Source organism: Orcinus orca, chromosome 21, assembly GCF_937001465.1.
Source record: "Orcinus orca chromosome 21, mOrcOrc1.1, whole genome shotgun sequence".
NCBI lineage: Eukaryota > Metazoa > Chordata > Mammalia > Artiodactyla > Delphinidae > Orcinus > Orcinus orca.
The window spans coordinates 1,213,280-1,234,708 of NC_064579.1; positions in this window are offsets into that span (position 1 = coordinate 1,213,280).

Below are 21,429 nucleotides of genomic sequence, written 5' to 3' on the forward strand. Positions count from 1 at the left end.
AGACCTTTCAGGGCAGGCCGGCAGATGGAGCGGGGGAGGGGGTTCTGGTTCTGGAGCTCAGTGTCAGAAAGCCTGCTTCACAGCAGACGTAAACTAAGCCTGGCATTTATCAGTGATTAGGGGTTAAGATTGGTTCTCCCGTCTGCCTTACTCTTGTCTTATTTCTGAAATGGCTCAGAACGTGGAAAGGAAAGAAAGGTGTTATTTCAGGACTCCTCAAACACTTCAATTTAAGAGTCAGGTCAATATTTTGCGATGATGACTGTGCCATCTGACACGACAGGGAGAGCTAGCAAAGGAATGATGCAGCCCCAGGAAGGGGCTCCATGAAAGGAAGTGTGTGCAGGAAATGCAGGGGCAGGACAATAAGGCAAGACTTACCATCCTCAGTCTGAATCAAACTTTGTTTTGATGGTTACTTTATCAGTTGGGTACACAGCTCCAGGACAGAAGGCACTATGTTTTGTTCACTGTCAAATCTTCAGCACTTAGAGGTGCCTGCACATAGTAGTTGCTCAATAAACATTTTTTGGATGAATAAATGAAACACGATTGCCAGTGGTAGCAACATAGACTCCTTTTACAGGTGAATACCTGAAGCCAAGGGAACTCGATTACTCAAGGAGAAACTGCCAATTCGTGGCGGATCCCAGGCTCCCAGGCTCCCATGCCACTGCTCTTTCTTCTCCTCCAGGCTGCCTCCCAACTCTAGGCTCTGCCTCCCAACTAAAGGCTCACCTTTAAGCCATTTTATCTCAATGCTTTAGTCTATAATTTTTCTGACCAAACAAAGTGGTTCCTCTCCCCAAACATGACTTGTTTACGCTTGTAAGCTCTGTTCACTCTGAGCGTCTGTGCATTCTTCCCACCATTGAACCGAGCAGGGCCCTTTAAATCCCCATTCAGACCTGCTCCCCTCTGAGAACTCCTTCCTGATCTACTCACCTGGCTCTAGTTGCACCGTGAAAGCTATTACATAAATATCCCTGTGAGCTGCAGTAGTTTCACTAGAACCTTAGGTGGAACTGAAAGATATGGGTGTGGCCACCCAGCTCTCGTCTATTTGCCTCTGTCCACCTCTGTTCCATCCCAAGACACAGGGTGGGACCCAACAGCTCTGGCTGTGCTCCCGAGACCCTATCTCCTGGTCAGAAGTGACCAGTCCAGGCGTGGACGGCTGACCCAACCTAAGCTTGTCGGTTGTCTCTCCCAGAAACTAGAAACTTCGAGTTGAGAGACACGGAGCTCTGGGGGTGGGAGTGGGGGCAGTTGAGGCGAGGGTCCTGGCTGCTGACTTTCGTCCACAGCAATGTTCTAAAGAGAAATGCCACAGATGCAGCGGCCTAGCTTCCTGCAGCCTCCTGGTCCCTGTTGTTTCCGAGGCCTGGGTTTTCTCCCCTTCTTTGGATTCTCCACACCCCAGCATCCTTCCAATATTTTCTCGCTTTTGCATTAGCCAGCGAGAGTGAGTTCCTATGAACTACTATCAAGCTAAGACATAAGCCAGTCTCCTCGTTTTGAAGGTTGGAAAACTCGAGGCCTGGAGGCAGCTGCCTTCCCTTCTTGGGCAGGTCTGTCCTCTCTTCGTGCACTAGTTGGCACCTGTCTCTTTGCCGTCTCCCTCCTCGCCTACATCCCACCACCCGCCCTGGTGCGAGCTCGCGCACAGGCCACCGTGCACTCCTCCCGGCTGAGCCTGGGCTGTCCTTGGGCACATATGCTGCACCTCACTCCGCTCCCCCACTGCCGGGCCTGTTTCTCGAGGGAGGCAGCTTATAAAACACGTTGCCTTATGGCTTTTGCCCTTGCTCTCCCCACAGCCATCCATCACCGGTCATCCTTCAAGGCCATTTGCTCACTAGCTTCCGAGCTGAGATCCAGGATCGTGAAAAGCACTATTTAAGAACAAGACTCCATCGCTGATCTGCATGCGTTTTGCCGGCCCCAAGAATTAACAGCCAAGTTCTGGGTTCCATAACAACAGACAATAGCTGACACTTCCAGCTGGAAGATTTACGTTTTTATTTGCAGCTTTTCTTTTTTGTAGGACTGTGGCTGAAGGACAACATTATGTCTAGACCGCCCTCCTTTCAAGGCCACCTTCAAAGCTTCCAACTCTACCAAGGTTGGGGAGTGGGGCTGCAACACGGAAGGGAATGAAACTTCCCTCTCTGTAAAAATAATAAAATAGAATAGATTAAAATATAAACTCTGACTACTTATTTATTTAAAATTCTTCTGTGAGAAAGGTAGGATATCTGTTCATTGGACTTAATGTCTTTCAGAAACTCACTCTGAGTTTATAAGATCCCTTTTTACAATAACTACTCCATTATATTCACAAAGATGGGTCATTTAATTTGAACTTTAAAACAGAAATAGAAAAGGAGACTTGTGGTCCCTTGGGGAGTGAAGGAGAATATTTGTTTTCAAAATTAATTCTGAAGTTTTATCATTCAAGTCTTGATTTTTAGTACCTAATGATAAGTTAGTACCTGTATATTTCCTGTGCAGTTCTGCAACAATATCGATTAGGTATTGCACTTATTGTGTCCCCAGCTATCTTGAGGTATCCTTAAGGAGTTTAAAATTCACCTAAAACAATCAAATAACAACCTAAGATGGATAGATTTGTATCCCATGGAGGTCAAGAAGCAGGAGATGTTTATATAAAACTGCTTATGATTTTCAGAGACTGGTTCCCTCTCAAAAGCATGATACTGATGGACTATTCCACAATCCAAATTATGAAGCACACTTTATGAAGGCAACACATTATGCAATGACGCTAAAAACTGACATGCTTCATTAATGACATTTTTATTTAAATCAAAGAATAATTCTCAAGCCATGTTTCATAACCACATAAATAACACCATTATTCAAGGAAGTTGGAAAAGTACAGAGATGCCTTAAAAATTATTTCCCTGTGTGATGTCAGTGGAAAAGCCAGTTAGACGGCTTCACTCCCAGACTCACTGGCCCGGAAGGCACAAGCTCAGCCAGATGCTCACACTGTGACCCACTCAGGGTCATGTTCGCTGCCTCATGGCAGGGGAGGCTGGTGCTGCAGACTGATTGGTTCCCATGGACGCCAGGCATACGTCAGATGGCAACACGGTTGACACAAACTCAAGAGGAATGTGGAATGTGACAAAGAAGACTCCCAATCTATTTTCATTCCAGGATGGAAGAACCTGTAATGGTTAAGGACACAAACTTAGGAGTTCAATGGCCTGAATTGGTTTCCCAAGTCTACCACTCTTTAGCTGTGTGATCTTGGGCAAGTTACTTCTCTGCCTCAGTTTCCTCATTTGTAACGTGCAGATAACAGAAGGTTTAACTATGAGACATGTGGTGCCTGGCACACGGTAAACACGCCATCGATGTAAGCTGTTTTTTCACTGAAGGCTATTTGAATTGTTTCGTAAAGAATACACTGGTCCACATGGGGCAGTGGTCTCTGGACCTTTTACCCCTTTTCTTCAGGACTACATCCAGTTGTAGAAATCAGCTGGAGAAAAGGAAAGGTGAGGAATGACAGAGTCCGTGTGAGTATTCCCTGCATCCCCTTTACACGTGACTTTTGTCCACTGGTGTTTACATTCTGTTGTCTACCCACACTACGTGATCCAGGACCACACCACCTGCAAGGTAGATAACCTCCAGGATGGAGCTAATAGACCACAGTCATTGAGTCAATGTTTTCCATCTCAAAGTATGTGTACACAGAGGACAAAAGTAGAGCCAGGCAAAGAGAGAAGAGGGGGCATGGGAGCCTGAGCGAGATGAGGGAAGATGCCACCTCCCCAGTGCTTTGAGTTCTTAAATCAATCCCATGCCATCTCTCTGGCCAATGGGCCTTTTAGGAGGGTAGGTGGTGACCAGGACATTTACAGTCTGAGTGATATTTTTACCCAATTAATCCTGGTCTTCTGCTACGGGAGCCTCGTAGAAATCTACCTGGAATCTGTCACGTCAACCTGGAGAATGGCATCCTTCCCCACTGCTCTGAAAACCTGAGAGCAGAAGCCTTGTCTTCTTGCTTTTCACATCTTCCCCAACCTGGCACTGTGCTTCAGACGTGCTAGCACTCGGCACATCGTTTTTGACTGCTGGATCGGATCCTGAAAACCTGTAACAGAATCATCCAAATAGTTCAGCTCTACATAAGAGCCCGTGCATTTGCACCCCTTCCCTTGGAAGGGCTGGGGGACATGCTGGGGAACAGGCAGTGCACTTGGGAAGGCTCTCCAAGTGTTGGAAACCCATCAGGGGATCTGGTCTCCAAAGCCTCATATGTCACCAGCCTCTTGCTAACCACCGCCGTGCGATGGGGCCTGGATCTGATGTCATTTGACCTTGGCAGATGGCAGAGTAGTTTTGAAATTCATCCAGGTGCCTCCTCACAAGAAACGTCGGAAGGACCTTTAGTTCCTCCCAGACCTTGTTTTTAGTGAGGCTTCAGCAAACTGCCATTGCTGATAAGTATAATTGGCCAGCCTTTGGATTTCAGATTGATCTTTAAGAATGAAAAAAAATGTTAAGTGGTTATAAGAACACAGCTCTAGTCCGACTGACACAACCGAATTTTCTAGTCTTGAAATGTTCCACACTTGAACCTCAAACCATTAGGTGTCTGATTTATGAAAAGAACAAGAAATAGATTGACAACTGGATAAACCCTGTCATGGGCCAGAAAAAACAGACTATTGGCATCTTCAAAAATTTCCCCAACTATTCTTTATTATAAATCTGTATAGAATATTTGTTGGAACTTGAAATTCATTGCATATGCCCTTAATTACATTTAACTCAGATTCTCAGGCTAATTAGTTGTCTGCTTCTCAAGTTTCATGGGTATGTAGAATTTTGGACTTTTAGGCCCCTTCCCTTATAAGCCTTTCGTTATGTAGTAAGGACGGGAGGGAGAGAGGAGCTGCCAGGCCCTGGGCCCCCTCTGCTCTGTTAGAGCTGAGATGAGTCTCCACGTGGTCCTACTCCTCTCTCCACTCTTCAGCTGGTCTTTGTTCTGCTCCCAGCTGCCATCCCTCTTTCAGTCACGGGCCACTTCTACAAGAGAACAGCATTCATCTTGTCAGGACTGATTCCCAGAAGCAGAGGTGTTTTAGTTAATGACTAACTCACCACTTCCAAAAGGGGCTGCAGAAAGCTGCTTCTGTCCTCCGATGAAGTCCGTTCCCTCTCAGAGACACAGCCACGCTGGGTGCCAGTCCCAGTGGTGTCTTTGGTCACACGGGGACCCAGCTGGGGGGAGAAGGGGGCGCTCCTAGCCATGGTGAATACTGCTCCCACCATGCCGGGCAGAGGGTAGTGCATGGTGGCAGTGCAGGGAAGTGGGGACGGTGGCCTCAGGCCAAGAGCTGACATGTCCCCAGGGAGTGGAAGGAGTGGCTCCATTGGGGGTTCCAATGAGCTTAACAAAACAGCAAGAACCAGAGTGGACGTCATTCCACAGGCTGAGAGCAAAGGCTCCTGCAATCGTGGCCTAGAGCGGCCAGTTCGCCCTGAGCTATGCATCCTGTAGATTAAAATAACCCACCAACCCTTTCAAGCTACCTTAGTGGAAGCCAATCATACGTTTCCAATTCAAACATAAAATGTGTGCCTAAAATACTTTATATTACTTCACCGTAACACATTTTTGTTATCTTCATTTTACTGTAATATTTACAGGCTGGAATATTTAACAACTGATCTTTGAAACTCTCACCTGCTCTAATTTCAGCCCAAAGATTGCAGCGCAGCACATCAGCTATTTTCCTCTCCCTTGGCATAGTCTTTCTTTTTATTTTACCTTCCAACCCTGGACATGCTCTGATTACCCACTGAGCCCATGGGTCAGTGTTAGCGTTGCTTCATGATTTTAGACCAAGGGTGGTCTTCATTCTGCCACGCTTCTGATACTGATGGGGCAACTGTGTAAACTTAGCTTTGAAAGTACCTTCAGAAGTGTGTGTAGGCAGCATTGCAAGTCTTAACCATTGTCTAACGGTACAACCATTTTTCATATGCTATCGGGGAGGTGACAGGGGACAATGAGAGGGTTAGCATCTTGGCACCAAAACCTGACTCTAGGGTTTGTAAAGGAGATCCATTATTTCATTTGTTTCTCAAACGTTAATGAAGTATCTACCAGCTGTCAGGCACTTTACCAGGTTCTGAGGTTACAGCAAGGAATGAGACCACTATTTCCCTTAAGAAAGTTACACTCTCACAGGGAAAAAGACCTATTATAACTTGATCGTATAAAATATCCAGTGAGTGCTTTGAGGAGCATGTAACCGACATTATGCGAGCAGGCAGAGGGGCCTCTAACTCTGCAGTGGACGAAAAAGGAGGCCCAAAAAGGTTTGTGGAGGAGCTGATGCCTGAGCTGAGCATGCAAGGATGAGGGAGAGTTAAATGGTGGTTTTGGGGGGTGGGGTGAGGTGTCAATATAGAGAGGAGAAAGGAAAGAACATTCCAGGCAAGAGAGAGGGCGTGCACAATGACAGAGAAGCCAAAAATAGCATGAAAATGCAAGAAACTAGATAAATCATTAGTGCTGTTGAGGTCGAAACTATGGGACACATAGTGTGAGGGATGAAGCTGGAGAGGCAGGACACCCCCTGGGCGTCAGTGATGGGCTTTGAGATGTCACAGCACAGTTGGTTAATATATCCTGTTTTGTGGCTATGTGGAGTATGGATTTAGAGACGATGAGATGGGAAGAAAGGAGGCCAGTTAGAAATTCAGAAAGAGATGATGAGACCCTCAACCAATGACAGCAAAGCTGGAAAGGCTGTGATGAATTCGAGAAATGGCATTAGGATCGACATGGCCAGATTAGAATTAACATGGGATGGGGGATAGTAAAGAAAAAGGAAATGGTAAGAATAACTTGAGGGACTGGTTGAAATCACCAACCAAAAGAAATTAGAATAAAGGAGAAATGTTAATCCTGTGTGTGTGATGAGAGCTGACATCAGATGTGATGTCTTTGGTCACCCCTCTTGTATTGGAGAATTTCTCATATGATGAATCCTGCCTCCACAAGGTAGAAACCAGAACTCACTCTGGCATCCCTTGCTGCTGAGAGGCAGGCATGTGAATCCAGCTCCCACGGGTCAGATGCTTCTGTTGACTTGGATGGGAGCAGCATAAGGAGGTAGGTACACGCAGACTCCATATTTCGGCAAATGAAGTGGAGAAGTGTTTATCTCTTCAAGCACAGTAGGAACAGAACTTCCGGCTTTCGGTTGTGAGCATTGTCAGTGCATGGTGCGAGCTAAGGTTTGGATTCTGATAGTGGTGTTTACCATAACAGCCCCCATGGCATGGTTGGGGCCGAATAGCTTCCAAGGGCTCTCAGGTCCTTCTGCAGATTCTCTGAACTGCAAAGTAACTTCTAACAAACATGCCATTCAACCAGTGGATTGGATTCCGTTGTTTGTAACAAAGAACCCTGACTGATGCAGCCAACATATCTAAAAGCATCAGTTTTCTCAAGACAGGAGGCAGGTCATCTGCTGAAATTGAGAGATGGAGGCCTGAAGAGTGTGATTATGATAGTATTATTAGAGTAGTTGGTGGGAACAGCGGGAGAGGAAGCTAACCCAAGACTAGCGGCAGACTTAAGGTCCAGCTGAAGTTAGAGCCATGACTCTAGGTAGCCCTTATCCTCATCACTGTGTGATTTTCCTTCTCCAGCAAAATGAGGGAGGAGTAAGGGAATGGAAAGTGGCGGTGAGAAATCAGCAAAGGAGGACTGTGCTGGGGAGAGAAGAAGGAAGGGGCTGAGGTAGCTGATAAGCCAATAAAATGAAAGGAATCAGGGAATAAAAGTTCCTTTGAGCTAAAAGAGCAGTGCAGTGTGAGTTCATGAGAAAATTGGGAGAACAGCAGGCTGTGGCCAGAAATTGCTATGTTCAAATACCAAATTTAAGAGGTACAGAAGATCCAGGCTGTGGACAGAGCCAAAGGAGCAGGGGATGTCTTCGGAATTAAAGAGACCCAGGAAAGGGTGAGCTGTGCTGTGGGATGGATCATCTATCAGGTAGACGGTGAGATTTTCCAGGTCGCTGGCAGGAATGGGAGTGGAGGGGAAGACTTTGTAACAGGTCTCAAAGTCTGTGAGTGAGGGGCAGTGCCTGGGAGCTGAGTAGGTGACAGTGGTGAAAGGGATGAGATGGGACAGCTTAATGAAACAGTCTGACACCGTAAAATGAGCTTTAATGCAAGAAACATAATAGATTAGAAACAGCAGTTGTGGGTGAACATATCTTGAAAGGAGACACAGCCAGAACTGACATCTGTGAAACCCAGTGTAGCCATAAATAAGAAAATGGACCAGGACAGAGTGAAGGTGGTGGTAAGTTTCCATTGTCCTTCATTTGTTAAATGATGATTACCAGAAGAGATGAGATGTCGTGAGCAATAACTGACCTCAAATTTCAAATGTCCTAATTTGTCCAAGGTATCTCTAGTACATGAGACTCCTTCAGATATTTGAGGAGGTTCCCACATACCCCCAAGCTTTCTTGGGTTCAGGCTAATCACCCCCCAATTCCTTTAACTGTACTTAACTTATCCATTCTTCCCTGGAAAAACTACACTTGTCCATGATTGATGTCACCTTTAACTGTGGCACTCAAATTCAAACGAAATTTCCCAAAGGCAACCTGACCGAAGGAGGATACAGTGAAATTGTCAACCTTTCCTTCCAACAGCCTGAAACTGAGCCAAAAGAAAAACCCTGACATCATTTCCTGTGACACCCGCTCTTCTTCTCTCCATGCCCTTCACATGCACTTGAGCCTGAACAAAAATGTGCTGCTTGGTGACAAGTGAGAACAATATGAATAATGATGACGGGGGTGATGACGAGGCTCAAGGCAACCCATGGATGACAGCACTGCATAGACCCAGCACCAGCGCTCCTGAGGAAGGGAACCCATAGGTTTGGATCTGTTTGCTTATTTAACCTGAACCTTACACACAGAACAAAGACTATGTGCCTTGCTCAGGGACCTGCTATCCTAATGCCAATTTACTTCCTGGCTTGAGTCAGAAGTGCAAGCAAGCTGAGAGCACTACTGTGGCTCCCAGAGATGCCCATCTATCCCTGCACAGTGGCTGACAGACTGGGGAACTGAGAGTCAGAGAAAAGGCACAACAGAAAGAAGTACTCAACATCCTGTTCCTATTCAGCACTCTGCTGTTTGTTAAGTTAAACCCTTAGGCTTAATGAAAAATAAAGCCTATAAGAAATGTGCTCTGAATTCACTTACAGTTACAAGCTGAGCTTTGTAAGCTTTGTAAGTTTGATGTGGAATTATCACCTCTTTTCTGAAAAACAACTGACATTATCAAGTGTCAGACATAGTCTCATGGTCAGAATACCAGCTAAAGCAAAGTAAATCAAAGTTAATAATAAACAGGAGGAAACACAGTTTGGGGAATGTAAGGTTCAGGGCTGCAGGATCTGGTTTGGGGTCATTCCTCTGTAGTGTCTCTACTAGTTAATGTTAAACATGGTAAAAATGAAATTAATGAGAGATTGTGAAGTAATAAGGAGTATTCATAGCATTGAAAAGTAGAGGAAACAGCAAATAAATTAATTATAAATATTGAAAAGCACATAAAATATTAGACAAGAAGTCCTCAAATGTTACAAAGTAAATGAAACTGGAGACAAGATATCCACAGGGGCTGGAGAGGGAGGGAGGTGGCTTATGCAGAGATCATTAGACTGAGATCTGAATTCTAGTCTTTAACATTCCCGAAGTTAGCATGGGCAAGTGAGAGGAAGGAAGGGAGGGAGGGAGGGGAGGGGGGGGAGGAAGGAAGGAAGGAAGGAAGGAAGGAAGGAAGGGAGGGAGGGAGGGAAGGAGGAAGGGAGAGAGAAAGAGAGAGTGAAGGAGAGAAAGAAAGAAAGAAAGAAAAAGAAAGAAAGAAAGAGAAAGAAAGAAAGAAGGAAAGAAAGAAGGAAGGAAGGAAAGAAAGAAAGAAAGAAAGGAAGGAAGGAAGGAAGGAAGGAAGGAAGAAAGAAAGAAAGAAAGGAAGGAAGGAAGGAAGGAAGAAAGAAAGAAAGGAAGGAAGGAAGGAAGGAAGGGAGAAAGAATGAGAGAAAAAGAGAAAGAAAAGAAAGAAAGAAAAGAAAAGGAAGAAAAGGTTCTTGCAGGTACTGTCACCAGTGGTTTATCCCAGTCCAGGGGTCGTCCAGACACTCCACATGAGACATCTACAGAAACAAGCTAATGCAGGAAACAGCGGAATAAACTCCTATGGAACTCTGAGCTCTCCTGGGCAAGCTGTCCATGTTCTAGAGAGTTCTGTGCTGGACTGTGTGGTACACTGTAACAGTAATGGTCCCAGTGAGTCACACTTCCTACAATCTGTGCAGTGTAGCCCCTCCTATATTGACTCTGGAGGTGGCCTTGGGTTTGCCTCAGCCAGCAGGACACGAGCACATGTGCTGTGACACACCAGGCCATGGCCTCTTGGAATGCTGCTGCTGCTGGTGGAGAAATCCGCCTGGACCCCATGACAGTCAAAGGCCACATGCCTGCCCCAGGGTCCAGCTGCCCCGCAAGAACAAGTCCAGGCAAGACCTGCAGGATAACCCTCCCGGCAACCCACAGACCCATGAGGAATGTTAAAGGTTATTGTTTAAAGTCACTATGTTTTTGGTGTTTGTTATGCAGCAAGAGATAACTGACACAAGCTGGAAAGATCAGACCAGAGGACTAAAACTTTCTAATTAAGAAAACCTTCATAAAATCCTATTACGTGTTCAGCCTCACTGACAACCCCAAGTGCCTCTGTGACTGCCCCACGAATTCCCACCATCCCCTATGACTAAGCTACCGGAAGGAGGAAGGAATGTACGATGAGTTCTCTGATAATCACCAGAGTTTCCAAAGTCCCTCAGGTTGATGTAATCTGTCTTCTCATGAATGCTCACACCTTTATCTCTGTGGCCTTTGTAGTATTTATATTTTCAACCTCGTTATTAAAATTATTTTAATTGTTTTTATTCATGACATCTCTCTCTTGTAGGTATTTGCTAATGGCCATCAGGGACTGTTTCTTTTCATTACCCCCTGCCCCCCAAAGACACGTGTTTACAAAATGTTTGACAAGCCAGCAGAAGCAATCATTCATTTCCTTCTCATTTTAGCAATGGAAATTCCCATCTGTAGGTTTTCACATGCTATTTGAGAAGGAAGAGAGGGAAAAGCAGGAAGAGAAGGTGAGGTCACATGTGGTTTCTCTTCTTAATGCAAATATCCTAGAAGCAGCTCCCTCAATTCCGTCTACTTTTTTTGCCCTACCAACAGAAAGTTTCATTATACAAATATATAACTCTTAGGAAATACTATGAGGAGTTTAATAAAACAGAATTCCATCCCAACTACAATATTAAGTTGGATCAAGATGAAAACTAAAAAACAAAAAAAATTCTCTAGCGAACATTGCCAGACTACACCAAGAGCTCCATCGAGGGAATCTACATTCTTTGCCGTGATCTGTGTACTCAGAAATCCATGTTTTGTGTTGGTCCTTCATTAGGCATGAGGGAGATAAAATACATAAAATGCACGAGTCTATCTGAAGGAATTTATAATCTAGCTGGAGAATCAACAGCAATGAAACAGTTGAATAATAACTCAAGATGGTGCATTCCTAAAATTGCAAGATTGATCATGTAAATAATCGTCTTTCTGGGTCAGCAAATGCTATGTATTTCAAAACAATAGCTGCTCACATGTGTGTCATTCACATCATAGGGATAAAAGATTTACATCATTGCACATAATGAATAATAGTTTGAAAAATAATAAAGCATTAAGGGAAAATAAAAATAAGGCATATGATTCTGTGGCAGGATAATAATATAATCCCCATGAGATTATCCCCTCCTTTCATACAGACTAGCATCTCAGGTCAGAACATTCAAGTTACATGAGCCATTCCTGGGGTTAAGATAATTCCTCAAAACACACTGATGAGTTCTTAAGCTGCAAAGCTACTTAACCTTAATTTCCAAAAATAAGCTTACCCAGACTCTGCAGGGAGGCACTGATTCTCTCTGGGCAAGCCCAAATTTAGATTCCTTCAGCTCGTCAACAAACATGTGTTCAGTATCTACTCTATATCACAGCCTGGGCTAGGCTTGGGGGCTGCAAAAATAATGAGACAAAGCTCCAGCCATCCTATGCACGCAGGGAGAATGACAGGGTGACAGAGGCAGTAGGGTGTGGGGAAAAGGGCCTTGGACTAGGTGTGGGACGACCCGAGTCCCAGCCCTGGTCCATTACTACCCAAGCTAATGTATAAACCAGGCAAATCATGGAATTGCCCTGAACCCAAGTGTTCCCATTTGTCAATTAAGATCAAAAGGCCTATCTCACCAAACATGTTGGGAGGACTGAAGGAAATCATAGCTTGAAAGTGCTTTGAAATGTTGGTCTGTACAGATTTACGGTGTCATGATGATTTAGTGCACACTTGGAGGACTAGAAACCATTTCTATCTGACATTAAGTGTCATCTCTTTAGTGACATATGTTACTTCCTTGGAGTCTAACTAGGAAATGTTATTGAAAGGAAAAAACAGTAGGATTTGAGTCTTTTGTTTCCCAGGCATTTGATTAGACTTTTCTTTCAGCCATTTTGGGAGGGCTGCTCACCACACAGCAAAACTAGCAATAAAATTCATGCTTTCAAGCCCAGTATTGACCAGAAATTCCTCCTCTTCCATTAAAGACTCAAAGTAATTTCTGGATGCTGGATGCATTCTTCCCCCCCTCATGTGTGAACCCCTCCCCTGCTAGGAAGGAGTACAGATTTGAGGCTCCACAGGAAACACCAATGGGAAGCAAAGCTCACTTAGGAAATCAGCTGAGTCATGTAGACGTTTTAAAAAAATCACTTCCACTCTCTTTATTCTTCTGGCGTTGATTCCTCTGGTCCTTCTTCTTACGTCTCTTCCTCTGGGCAGAATCTGACCCAAGGAAACACTCAGAATTGACTGGTGGTTCCATCAGTACCTGCTTATTGCACTGAAGAAAGAGGGAGGGTCACAGCCTCAGGTCTGCCTTCTCCAGAGGGGCTGAAAATCTCGATGTGGCACCTGCAGGTCTCCTTCTGCAAGTGCTATGAGCATGGCCAGCAGAGCCCAGAGGGGAGACCTGTGCCCCATAGCTGCCCTCGAGCTGGTGCAGCCCCGAAGAGGCTCCTGTCTGCCCCTTCGTTACCAGACAGAGGTGCTTATGTTGGAAGAGAAACACAGGTGATGGTTCCCTTCATTCTTACTCCTGAACTCAGTAAAGTAAATGATCTGGTTAATTTATTACAGTATAATAACTCTGTAAAGACTGTATGTCAGAAACTCTTTGTTTTCATTCTGTTTTCACCAATAAAGCTCTGTTATGGTTAACCTTGCTTTCCCCCCATTTTTTTCAGCTGCAAAATGAGGTCCAGATAACGTCCAAATTCCTTCCAGCCCTAAACATTGTATATGATGTACTATCCTTTAGTGAGGACAGAGCTGTAGCATGCACTCCCAATGACGGTTCCCAGTGTGGCTATATAAACTCTGAATACAGACTCCTTTCTCCAAAGGGAGTCTGTCCTCTTTCATATTCCCTATTTATAAAGCATGATCTGTTATCTGTTGGCCATAACCTTCCATAATACTGGATGCTATACAAATGTCCTTGTTAAAATGTTGACATGCCAATAAAAATCAACTCTCCAGTTTCAAACTTAAAACAATGGCATTCACTGTTGAGGCCATAAACTGGCTCTTCTTTAAACATACACTTAGGGGAAGAGGCATAGTAGCTTACTTTACCCCAGGGTAAGGCTCTCCTTGCTGCTAAAGAAGAGTCTTTAGGCAAACAGAGTATAATGGGGGAGATGGCCCTAGAGGGCAGAACTAAAGAGCTATCCCCAGGAAAGGCAAGGACGTGAAGAGAAGAACGTCTGGAGCCAGGAGCCTAGGTGGGAGTCTTTGGGCCAGAGTGCGAAGCCCTGTCCTCAACTAAAAGGCCAGAGGGAACATCTGGGTTTCACAACCAGGAAGTAGTGAATGGAAGGAAAGAAGCAAAACTCAGGCCTACTGAGCAGCAGTGATGAGCCAGACACTGCGTTTATGATATGTGAGGCTGTCCATCCCCAGACAAGGTTGTGGGACTAACTTCAAGACCAGAACCAAGAAGGTGAACATCCAGTTTTATGTTTATTTTAAGAAAGTCTAGGGGCTGCCGTTACTACTCCTTCAAAATCTCGCTTAACCAATTAACTTTGTTCCCACATATTTTAGTGGTTCTCACCCTTGGCCACACCTTAGGACCTCCTAGGATGTGCTGGAAAAATGTTGATGTCTGTGCTCCATCCCATCCCCATCAAAAGAACCCCTTGAGGGGCTTCCCTGGTGGCGCAGTGGTTGAGAGTCCGCCTGCCGATGCAGGGGACACAGGTTCGTGCCCCGGCCCGGGAAGATCCCACATGCCGCGGAGAGGCTGGGCCCGTGAGCCATGGCCGCTGAGCCTGCGCGTCCGGAGCCTGTGCTCTGCAGCGGGAGAGGTCACAACAGTGAGAGGCCCGTGTACCGCAAAAAAAAAAAAAAAAAAGAACCCCTTGGGGGAGGGGACAAAGGGGCAAACTTTAAATCTCCCTTAGGTTATTTTAATATGTGCTTGAGAATTACTTCTGGGATCCCGGCAGTAAAGCTTTATAAAACTAAAATGAATCTGTGTAATTTTTGAAAAGATGGTACGTAAGAAAGAGGTTAGGAAATCAAAACCTGATTCTGAATCTGGTCCAAGATTAAGCGATGAGACTGGTTTTATTTGCATTAGGAGACCTACTCCAAGCTGCCTGGGAAGATCCAAGGATGCCAGGATGCTAGCAACAGCTTTTACAGAAACACAAGAAATGAGGAACGCTATGGTCTTGTCACCAGCCCACAGGGTGGGTTTGGAGGAAACAATTCCATAACGGTCATTCAGCAGAAACATCAAAAATTAGAGTAATCGAATTAATTTAAAAATGATGTAAAGACCAATAATTTATCTTGATATTCATGAAGATGAAAAAATAAAAGCCACACAGAGTCATAAAGGAATGAAAATCGTTCAAAATAAAATCTAACTGCTGGCAAAAAACTGAAGACAAAGTAGCCCTTCAATACGTTAAAAAAAAAATTGATGACTAAGATTTATTTTGAGATTTGGTCAATTTTTAGTAAAATTAAAATTTCTTAGTCTTTTTCTTTCACATCTACTTCACAGTCACTAAGGGACACATGTATAGCTTACTTCTTGGAGAATTAAAAGCATGGCTGGACTTTCTGTTACTGATGATAAAGTATGACAGGAAAAACATTATTGGTGTTTATGCTATTTTCTAAAGAAAACATCTGAAGGTAACTTTCATTTTCTATAAAACTCACACACTTATGAAAAGTGGTCTTCTTGGTCTTCCTGGCAGCACTGGGGCTGCTGTGTCTCACAGCTGGGGGATGACCTATGCTTTGTCGCCTCTGCTCGGCGCCCCTCCAGCTGCACAGAGCCAGCCGCGTGGCTGTACATGGCAGCCTACAAGCAGGGATCTTAAGCAAAATTCTAAAAGGAATGCCACGGAACGTGTTCATCAAAACATAGGCCATCTGCTTCATGGTATCCATTACTACAAATAAATGACTAATTTTAAAAATTAGTATAAAGTAAATAGATATTTAGCTCTTCTCTTGGAACACTGCCCTGGATGGGCATAGGGAACTCCTGAACACTCCTTTCAGAGGGGTCTGTGACTCGCCTGTGGCCAGCAAGCAGGAGAGGCTCAGCCCCCAGCCCCTGCCAATGCCCAGACCTCACACTCGACAGGGGCACTGCCAGCATGTGAAGGTGGCAACCCTCCCACAACTCATCTTGGATCACGGGGTGGGTACATGCTTTCTTCTGAGGGCATGGGCCCAGAGGGAAGATAATTGAGGGCCTCATAATTAAGTAACAGAGCCATTGTTGTTTTTAGAGCAATAGAAAACTGTTTTTGAAATTAATGAAAAAATATATTTTCTGTATCAGATTATGCCAATGGAAAGAGGATATAACGGGTGATGGGAGAGAAGGAACAGAAAGGGAAGGTGGTGGCGGAGAGGGGGACAAGGTGAAGAGGATGAAGGGGGAAGCAGAGAAAGGAGAGAAGAAGAGATATTTTACCAATACAGGAGCGAGGCCCATGGCAAGGAAGATGTAGAGAAGGCGGCAGAGAAAAGGAAAGACACACCGGGCTCCTAACTGAGAGAATGATGCAGTGTACAGTCTGTGCTCAGTCGGGCTGTTAACATCCATTCAACCAATGTGTACTGCGTGCCTGTTGTGTGCCTGGGTGTCAGGTAGGATTCAAACTTGCCTGGGATCAGTCCTGGCATCACATTTATGATTTCAAAGAGGCATAAAACATACACACAGCTACTGTACAAGGCAGTGCTGCCCCGAGGACAGCAGCAGGGCCCGGCTGTCTGCTCCCTGTGGGTCCCAGTGTCACGACGGGCCGGGCACCCAGCAAGTATTCATTAAATGCTTCTCGGATGTGTCAAATGCTAACTTCGTAGTTCTTCAACTGCTCCACCATACAGTGTTAGGGTTCACTCTGAGTTGGCCACAGCAGCTAGCCGGGGGGCAAATGACACTCCGGCCAGAAACACCCTACAGGCCATTCATTTAATAAGCAGTGGGAACCAAACCCAACCAGAAATTCTTCCCTGATAGGATCCCTAGAAAAGTTCTTAAATAGCTCCTAGGCAGTCCTGACCTCTGCCCCCAGGTTCTACCTTTGAGTATCTTCCGAGGTCTGGAGAGGCTAGAAATGGGTTTCATTTCTGAAGGAGCAAGTCAGGTGGGCTGCGTAGACGAGGTCCACACTCGCCGTTTACAGCCTCTCTCCCGGACACCTGCGACCTGGGCGTCACCAAAGCAGGCTGTTTGCTTCACACATTCTGAACGTTCCTCTAGACGTAAAATGCCCTCCAACGTTTCCGCTCTGCTTCTGCTGAACTGTCCTCCCAGATTTCCTTCTCCGTCCGCAGCCAGCTCCTCCCCCCGTGCGACACCCCGACCTGGCCTGGCCGCAGTCCACGGCCTTCCTTTACCCTCTTTCCTTCTCGCCGCGTTTCTTTCATTTTCTCCCCTCTCTCCGCTGTCTTCATCTTTTCCAACCTTTCTCCTCCTTGGTCCTGGCTCCCTACGAAGCCACACCCGTACGGACAAGCGCCGGAGAGTTTGATAATTTACTTCAGGTCAACAAAAGGGAAAGAAAAAAAAAAAAGTGAGCTCCAGCGACGCCGTAGCAGAAGCTCAGCCCGTGCAGCTGAGAAGGTCCCGCCCGCCTTGCCTGGGCCCCACCTGCCAGGACGCCCGGCGCTCGGCCGGGACCCGCCGCGGCCCGCGGGACACGCGTGGAAGGATGAGCCCCGGCGGCCGCAGGTGCGGGCGGCCCGGGCGGGCCTGGACCACGGACGGGGCGGGCGGGGACGTGCTCGGCCCACGCCTTCCCCTCCCTCGGCGCCCGACGGCCCCGGGCGGCCCAGCCCCGCGTAGGCTGGAGGCGGCCGGGAAGGGCCGGGAGGAGCCAGCGAGCGCGGGGGTTCCCGCGGGTCCGGGTCCCGCCGGCCGGCCCCACGCTCCTCCGCCCGGCGGGCTCAGGTGCCGGCGGAGCGGTGTCCGGTGTCGGGTGTCCGGTGTCGCAGCAACGGCGGGAGAGCCGCGGCGCCGAGGGCCAGGCCGGTGGTCGTGGTGAGGGGCGCGCGGGGCCGCGGGGCGCACGGGCAGCTCCGGCTCCGGGCCGGGTCCCCGAGGGGCGCGCGCGGGACTGCCCGGGAGGGAGCGCGCGGGCGTCGGGGTGGGGTCGCGTGGGGGTCGCGGGCGGGGGAGGACGGCCTGCCAGGCGCGCGCGGGCCGGGCGGCGGGGACGCTTCCCTCCTTCGAGGGCGCCGTGGGCGCGGGGGAAAGGCGCGGGGCCCGGGGTGGGCGCGCCGCCCCCGGAAGACGGGCCCGGACGGTGGCCGCAGGCGGCCCGGCGGTGACCTCCCCCCGCCCTCGGGTTCGCCGGGCGCCCCCGGGGTGGCGTTAGGGGCAGCGGCGAGTCACTGTTCAGGTTCGCTCAGAGTCGTCTTTCCCCCGCCAGAGTCACAGGAAGGAGGCAGGCGAGCTCCCCTCTTTCTAAACTTAGTCCCTGCTCGCCTCCTAAAGGGCTTTGTTTGACTGCCTGCTTAATAGAACGACTTGGATACAGGTTTTTTTTTTTTTTTTTTTTTTTTTGAGTGAAGAAGTAAGTGGAAGGCGTATGCGGGCATAGATCTGGCATGAGTGGAGTTTCTGGGTAAATCCGTGTACAGTGATTTCAAATTTCTGAAGAGGGGTGTATATTTACAAAATTTACCAAATTGCTGTCACCCTTGGCAATTCATTTTATCCTCAAAGATAGCCCGTGTGCAGATAGATTAATAACATAAAGTTGAGTAAGATAACTGAAAGTCTGAAAACAGAGCTGGCTGTTTTAAAAGAATTAGAATTCAAACTATATTCTTACCATTAAAGTTATACCGTCCATATCACACTATTTTTATTATTGATTTGGCTGTATCTCTGGCATTTGGGGTAAGGTCTCAGAGTCATTAAAAATACAATTAAAAAAAAAATAGGACAGTGGCTCTGGAAAGTGTGAGAGCTAGGCCACATCTCTAGGCATCCTGAAAGACAACTGTGACCCATTAGAAATTTATTTTTGGAAAAAGTAGCAGATGTGGACTTGTTGCTTGTCATTTCTGTCTTTTAAGAAAAGTGTTGTACAAGAAGAAAACCGAGTTAGCCGAGCTTTCCTTTTTACTGGATCTTGCATAAGTGGAAGCCTGCTGCCCTCAGTGTGTTAGACACGGAAAGTCATGCCCGTTTGAATCAGTAGCAGCACTGATTGTCCGGGATAAAGTGGGGAAACCCTGGTCAGCTAATTTCCTCGTTTCTACTTCCTCTACCCCGGCTCCACTTGTCTCCGTAACTCCCTGCTAGATTATATGGCCTAGACCTCAGATTACAAAGGGTCACAGTTCAGGCTCATTTCACGGTGAGGAAACTCCCTACAGGGAAGTGAAGTGACAACCCAGAGACACACAGCCCGCAAGGCAGAGCTGGCCGTCCCGTAAGTGGCCTGAGCTGTATTTGAGGAAGGCGTTCGTTCACACCACTGGGAGTCCACAGCCTCAGCGTGGCAGGCAGTGCATGTTATTCAGCAGCCTCGCCCCACATGAATGTTGTCAGCTGGGTCCCCAAGTTTTCTCTGAGGACAGAGGGAAGCCAGTGTCTTTCCCTTAAGGTCCATTAGTTATCTTTAATGCCAAAAAAACCCATGTTTGCTACAAAAGGCGAAACAGCACAAAATGGAAGCTGTGAGAGCTTGAACGTGTCATCCCCGAGGTGCAGAGCAGCCCTGCACCCCACTGCCCGCCCGTGCTGCTCCCAGGGACAGTGGGAGGGGGAGCCAGGAGACTGAGTGCCCGGTGAATGCCGTGGGCAGCATCGCCCACGCCTGGGCCGGCATGGCGGGCATTTCCCGCTGTCCTTCCTGGGGTGGGGGCTTTTCAATACCTGGCCTCCCCTGAGCTCACCTGCAGTTGCAGGGGTGAGGCTTCTGCCCCTGAGAGGGACCCTGCTTCGTGTGCTTTTGGTTCGTTTCCGCTTTCGCGAGAACTTGCTGGTTTTCATTCTAAAACTTCACCAGTGGTACCGCATCCCGATGATGCTCTGATTCTGGGTTCACAGACTCTGCTGTATTGACTTGGAGCCAGACCGCCCGGCATACGCCTTTCCATCTTCTATAAAATGGGGATAGTGAGGGACTGAACTCCAAGATTATGGCAAAGATTCATTAGTTACTGCATGTCAAGCGCTCAAGGTAGTGGCTGCACGGCAGGTGTCAGCACTTGTGACCAGGAGCGCTCTGGGTGGGGAAGTGGGGGGGGGGATTTGGCCCTTTCAGGGTTTTAGTTTTTAGGCTCAACCCACACTGTCCCTGTTGCTGGGAGTCACCCGATTCAAACTGGGAAACAGAGTGGAAGCCTCCAGCTTCACTGGGCTGCTTCCCTCCCCATGTTTAATTTCTGTGAAAGTCAACCCCTGCTCAAGGAACGTGCCAGCATAAGGACATTTACCGGAATGTCAAGGACTCTTTCCCTTTGGTTTCTTACCACTTGGTCTGGGAGCACCGGAGTCCAGTGAGCTGAGGACCTGCATTCTTCCTGCGGTTCTGACACCTACAGATAAGAGCTCAGCCTCAGGAAACCTCCCTTTAGTGTGGATTTAGTTGGCCCACCCCTGGAGAAGCTGTGAGACCCAAGAGTCAAGAAAGCATCACAGAACTTCAGTACTGTGGCCGTTACAGCCTTTGAAGATCACCTCAAAGCAAAATACAAAGCTAGCCAGGGAGCCGGGGGCGGGCATGGCTGACTGAGTTAAAGTCAGACAGTGCCTTTAATTAAAATTTTCTGTTAACGTTGTGTTCCATTTGAGTTTTGGTAGTTGAATGCGGCAGATTGTAGGATGCAGTTAACGGGAGTCGTGGTAGCCTCAGTAAAGGTCCCTGCTACACAATGACTCGTTAGTGAATCGAGCTATGTGTTGTGTATGCAAACCACTCTGGGTACCCTGGCTCTTGGGCTGTTGCTCATGCTTCTCTCGGAAGACTGGTGTAAATGGAGAAACATTCATGAGGAGTATGAAAAGGTGAAGCTGCAGGGGCCTCCCAGGGGTGAGAGGAGCATCACAGTCTGGCTGGAGAAGGACCAGGTGATGGAACTGGGAGAGCCATGGTGTGGCTAAGTGACTAGTCTGAGGTTTAAGAGCATTTGAACTTAGTTTGGAGAAAAAGATATTTGAGAGGGCGTGGCTAGGTGGTGGGATTATTGAGGCATTGTAAGCACAAAAGGATTCGTCAGTTTCTTAGAACATAGGTGATCCTGGAAAGTCGAAATAAGTAAGCTTTTTTTGTGTATCCTATTATACTGGAACCAAATAAACATCTTTTTTCTTTTCAGAATGGAAATCTATACATTATTTCCTTCTGATTACAAAAATATGAAGGTTTGGTATATTTTTTTAAATAGACCAAATAGAAACATGTGAAGTAGAATGAAACCGCAGTGGGGTAAGCACCCCCATGAAACAACCTGTGTGCTTAGGTCCAGGTTCCTTCCTCTGAGAAACTCTCTTACAGAGCCAGGACCCTTTGTGATGAGCCTGGTCACCTCCACTCCCCCAGTTTATCTGGTCTGTAAATTTAGATCCTATTAAATTAGGTTACCTGGAAGATAACCTAAAACCTGGTGACCTTCCAAAATGTACATGAATGTTCTCTCCTGCAC